This window comes from Hydra viridissima, unplaced genomic scaffold (genome assembly GCF_058129835.1).
Source record: "Hydra viridissima isolate aposymbiotic clone 2 unplaced genomic scaffold, HvirCarnegie_v1 scaffold_14, whole genome shotgun sequence".
Lineage (NCBI taxonomy): Eukaryota > Metazoa > Cnidaria > Hydrozoa > Anthoathecata > Hydridae > Hydra > Hydra viridissima.
This window is the reverse complement of record NW_028324313.1, coordinates 2,391,455-2,396,839: the sequence shown is the minus strand read 5'-3', so window position 1 is coordinate 2,396,839 and position 5,385 is coordinate 2,391,455. Positions and strand designations below refer to the sequence as shown.

The 5,385-nt window shown below is 28.9% G+C and overlaps 1 long non-coding RNA gene across 4 annotated transcripts; it reads left to right on the top strand.

Annotated features, from left to right (window-relative positions):
• The first annotated feature begins 1,661 nt into the window (after window positions 1-1,661).
• LOC149878793 (uncharacterized) lies at window positions 1,662-2,967 on the top strand. Of its 4 annotated transcripts, none has more exons than XR_016446954.1 (4): window positions 1,662-1,776; window positions 2,277-2,335; window positions 2,493-2,561; window positions 2,652-2,967. It is a non-coding gene; the product is annotated as an uncharacterized LOC149878793 (long non-coding RNA). The 4 variants fall into 4 exon arrangements; XR_016446955.1 differs by lacking the exon at window positions 1,662-1,776 and adding an exon at window positions 2,033-2,105; XR_016446956.1 differs by lacking the exon at window positions 1,662-1,776 and having other exon boundaries at window positions 2,164-2,335; window positions 2,655-2,967.
• Window positions 2,968-5,385: the final 2,418 nt, after the last annotated feature.

The following is a 5,385-nucleotide window of genomic DNA, read 5'->3' as shown; positions in this document are numbered from 1 at the left end:
GTAAAAAAACGAAAAAAACACCGTTTTAAAACGTAAAAACAACCGTAATAAACCTTAAATAACATCGTTATAAAATGAACAAAATATGTAACTAGTTCCCAGTCCTCAACGAACTAAACCGCGCAATTTAGAAATATAAAAAATAATAAAGCAAACAAGAAGGTTACCTTCCTAACATATTAAGGGTTAAACCTACCCAGCTAGCACACATACGTTGGGCCGACGTTGGGCCAACGTCGGAAGCGTTGGCCAATTTTATTAACTTCGCGCTGACGTTGGACCAACGTCGGGCCAACGTCGAAGTACGACCATTTTTAAATGCGTACAGTGTGATACCGGGTTTAGCGTTAAAAAAGTTTTCGTCCATTTTTAAAAGCTGTGTGGCGCAACTTTTTATTAGAGTATTTTATTGCTTTGAATTTCATGATTTTATAATAATTTCGTACTAATTGAGTATTGAGTAATTTCGAATTTAATATCAAATCATTAAAAAAATAAATACAAACATGCTAATTTTTATATCTATTAAGATGCAGTTTTTAATTTTTCTTTAAAACAAGAGTTTGTTTAATTAAATTATAATGTTTATAATGTCATTATGTATAATTATAATGTTTGTAATGTTTATAATGTCATTATGTATAATTATAATGTTTGTAATGTTTATAATGTCATTATATATAAATTATAATGCTTATAATGTTTTTAGTTTTTAATGACATTATAAACTAAAGTTAAATAAACTCTTGTTTTACTCTTGTATGTACTACATACATTAATAATTTATGTACTGTACATACACATAAATTAATCGTATATACGATTAATTTGCATGATATCATGCATTAATTTTAAAAGTCATGTAGTTTGTATCAATAACATTATGTCATAATGTTATTGATACAAACTGTAGGATTTTTAAAACTGATGTATGATACAATCAACTACAATGAGTTAATTGTATCATCCCTCAGTTTTATCTAGTTAATTTATCTAGTTGAATAATATCTAATTAATAATGTATGTACCACATACAGTACTAATGCATGTAGTACACACATTATAAATAATAGTGTATGTAGTACATAAACATAATGTATGTAGTACATAAAAAGCATAACACTGTCTATACTATATAGACAACTACTGCATGTCAAACACTGTATGATACAGTCAGTATCATATAGTATGTTACATACAATTAAAGAGTTATTAATTACTAAAGACTTAAGTAGTTAATAACTATACAGTCTATACAGTCTAAATAGTTATTAACCACTTAAGTCTTTAGTAGTTCATTATTTGGTAATACTTAATAAGTGTTACCAATTTAGTGTTGCATTTTGTTATATGCATTTGTGGTATTCTACAAAATGAATGCAATGCCAACAAATGTACTGATTAGTATTTTTTAAATCACATTTTTTTGCCATGTTTATGCAGGTAGATTGAAAAAATTATTTTATTATGTTTTATATGCATTTTATTTGTATAAACCAAATATTTTTTGCATGTGTTTGTTATTAACTACTTTTTTACTTCAAATATAGATTTTTACTTTGATATAGATTATTTATTGAATATAAAAATATGTAAATTATGTTACTGTTATCTACAAACACAAATATATATAACCTCTTACCTATAATTTTAACAGTAGTTATGTCTAAAGCTCATCAAATGAAAGATGCAAGTTCAAATGTTTATATAAAGTTGTATAATGAGGAGCATTCAAACCTTAAAGTTGCTCTCAAGCGAAATCAATATGCAAGATTTGTAAGAATGCTAAGCTGTTAGAATGAACATTATTATGTTTGAATATGTGTATAATTTGTACAAATATTTTAATATAATTATAATTATTGTTACAACAAATTTTGATTTTTCTCTGTGTTACAAAGTTAAAGATGCTTCTTTGATCAGCATTAATGTTAAGTATTTATTTATTAGTAAATCCATGTGTTTAACAAAGACAACATATTTTAGTAGATGGTTTTGTTTTACAAAGATGTAAGTAAATGCATGTGTTTTACGAAGATAAGATATTGGTAGTAAATATACGTGTACCTCATTCCTGTATTATAATTCTTATCTGCATTATAATTGTATGTTGTTAAAATGTCCTAAAGTTATAATATATTATATAACTTCTTGTTTCTGTGTAGTTTTTGTATTTTATGTTTTTATTATTTATTGTTTCATTATTATTTTTTACTGAATTTATTACTGAATTAATTACTGAATGAAGCTTTTGTTTATATTGTTCTTTTTTTCAGTTATGTTTAAAGGGGCGTTTATTTTTTAATTCATTTGGCAGCTGTTAAAGAGGGAGAAGGTAACAATTATTTGGTAGTGTATTAATTATATATATTTGTGGCATTTTAATGGTAATTGGAATTCTTTTAGTAATTTTATAGTAGAGTTTTGAAGCTTTTTGTCTCTAATTATTGCAGTGAAATACTGAATCTATTATTCGAAAATTTTCTGTATAGACCATGACTTGAAAAAATGAATGCAATATCAACAAATGAACCTTATGTTTTTTCACCATTTTTGTCCAGGTAATACATAAAAAAAATTATTATATTTTTATTTATGTGCATTTTACACTCACACAAATATATATAACATAATACTTATAATTTTACCAGTAGTTATGGCAATGCCTAAAGCTGATCAAATGAAAGATACAAAATCAAAGATTATCAAATTAAAGATTATCAAAGACTATCAAATTGTATAACGAGGAGCATTCGAATGTTGTAGTTGCTCTCAAGCGAAGTAAAGATGCAAGATTCGTTAGGATGCCAAGCAGTTAGAAAGAACATTATTATGTTTAGATATGTGTATAATTTATACGATTATTTTAACTTAATTATAATGATTATTATAACAAATTTTGATTTTCTCTGTGTAATTATTAAATTAAAGTTGGTTCATTAATCAGCATCAATGTTTACTTTTGTTTCTTAGCGCCAAATTTTATTTTAACTTATTGGGACATTTTAACAAACATTAGAAGAAATAGTTGCGCTTTATTTCAATTAATAGTTGCACTTTATTTAAAGAAATAGCTGCGTTTTCTCTAAAGAAATAGTTCCACCTTAGTTAAAGAAATAGTTTACTAATTAAAGAATTAGTTTTAACTTGTTTGCAAAAACTATTGATTCAAAAGGTGTGCACATCTTTTGAATCAAAAGCAATGATTTTGCAAACAAATTAAAACTATTAATAGTAATACTAACAACGTAATATTTTTGTAATTATTATTAAAATATTACGTTGGGCCAACGTCAGAATGCGACGCTCGCCCAACGTCGAAATCCGACGTTGGGCCAACGTTGGCCCAACGGTTGGTTTCGACGTCGCGCCGACTACCAAATCGACGTTAAGCCAACGTCGGTTACCGACCATCGGCCAACCAATTTTTCGACGTCGGCCCGACGTTGGCCCAACGTATGTGTGCTAGCTGGGTAATATATATTAGGTTGACGTCACCATCACGTTGTGTCGTCGTGCAAGCACGACTCCCTAACATGATCGTGACGTCAATGAACGTGACGACAATGATGACGTCATCGATGACGCGATTGGAACGAACAACGTCATGATCACGTGATGAAACCAACCAATCAGAGATGGGTGGATGTTGTACGGATTGTTGTACATTTTCAGTCTCTGTATACAGAAATGTGAATAGAGAATGGCTGAAAAATAAATACATCTGAAACAACATCCATTATAGAAAAAAATAAAAAAAATATGCGTATAACAACTATATGTATAAAACATATGCGGACGCGTTAGTAAAATAATGAAAAAAACACCGTTTAAAAACGTAATAAAATACCGTGTAAAATAATGAAAAAAACACCGTTTAAAATATAACTAGTTCCCAGTCTCCAAATATACTAAACCGCGCAGTTTTATAAATAAAGAAAAATAAAATGAACAACAAAGTTTTCTTTCTTCGACGCCATTTTGGAAAAAATTTGAGTAGAGCTTCGCAGTCTGATCTCCTTTGGAGCTTTCGCCCAAATGAGAGTTTAACGAATGCACCGGTATATATAGAGAAAACGACCCTTAAGTAAACAAACGACAGCCCTTAAGTAAACCAAACTTTGCGGGGGTCTGCCAACCGACCAATCAGATTGCAGAGAAAAGTAAACAAAAAAGTAAACCGACCAATCAGAACGCAGAGAAAAATAAACCGGGGGTAATAACAAATGAAGACGGGTGTGATGATCAAAAAATATATCATACAAAAATGTACAATTTTTAATAAAATAGGATTATGAATTATTCAATTGACACACAAAAATCACTTCTGATGTATACATATTCTTTCGATCCGTTTTCGTCGAATTCGAAACGTTCCTCTAGAATGTCTTCTTCAATATCGACAAGGGTTTTATAATCGTCGTATTTTGCAATATAAACGTCTTCGTTTTTTGACAAAGTGATAAATATCAAACGATTTCCATCGTGATCGTATTCGATTTCAGTTAGAGCAGATGTAAACAAAACAGCGTGTTCTAGTGTTAACCAAAAACGATTTAACTCCTCAGCATTTGGAAGTTGATCAACTTCGAGAAACGTTGGTTTACAGTTTGATCGATCTTTTGAAAAATGGATAACACGAACCATTTTTTTAAATATTTTTTAATATTTTTAACCTAATATATAAAAGGTGTTTTTTATTTTAATTTAGTTGAGTGAAAATGATGAAAAAGATAGCGTTTAAAAGAGATAAAGTAACGATGTGAAACAATAAAAAGAGGTTATATAATATAATATATATTTTGTGTTAAATGGTTAGTTTTTTATTAAAAAAAAAATGAGCGGAAGAAGATATATGCCTCCTTATCCTTATCGTGGAAACGGATTAAACAAGAGAAAGAGAACAACAAAAAGAACAAAAAAGAGAAAACGACAGAGAGGAGGAGGTGAATTAACCAACAAGGCTGTTGAAATATTGTCTCCTCTTCCATTGGCGTTTCTGAAAGTGCGAGTCGATAATTGGTGAAGAAAGCTCTTGATAAATTATCACCTAGTAAGAAAAAGTTTATCGTGTTACCAACTTCGACGAACATTTCATCGATCGATTCATATCGATATGACGATTGAAAATCCATTTAGGAGGTTAAGAAGATGGTGGAAAAAAAGAAAAGAGAAAAAACGCATTAAGAGAATAAAACCGGTTCATTATGATTATTGGTTTATAAAAGAATAAGTTTTTTTTACAATACAGGTTGAGTTTCAATAAAGTCTTGCAGACGTTTAAAAATTGTTGATTTAGTAATAGAATATAATATATTTTCGATTTGTTTTGATACACCCCATAGATATGCACAACATCTTAATCGATCGATAAAATCAGTAATG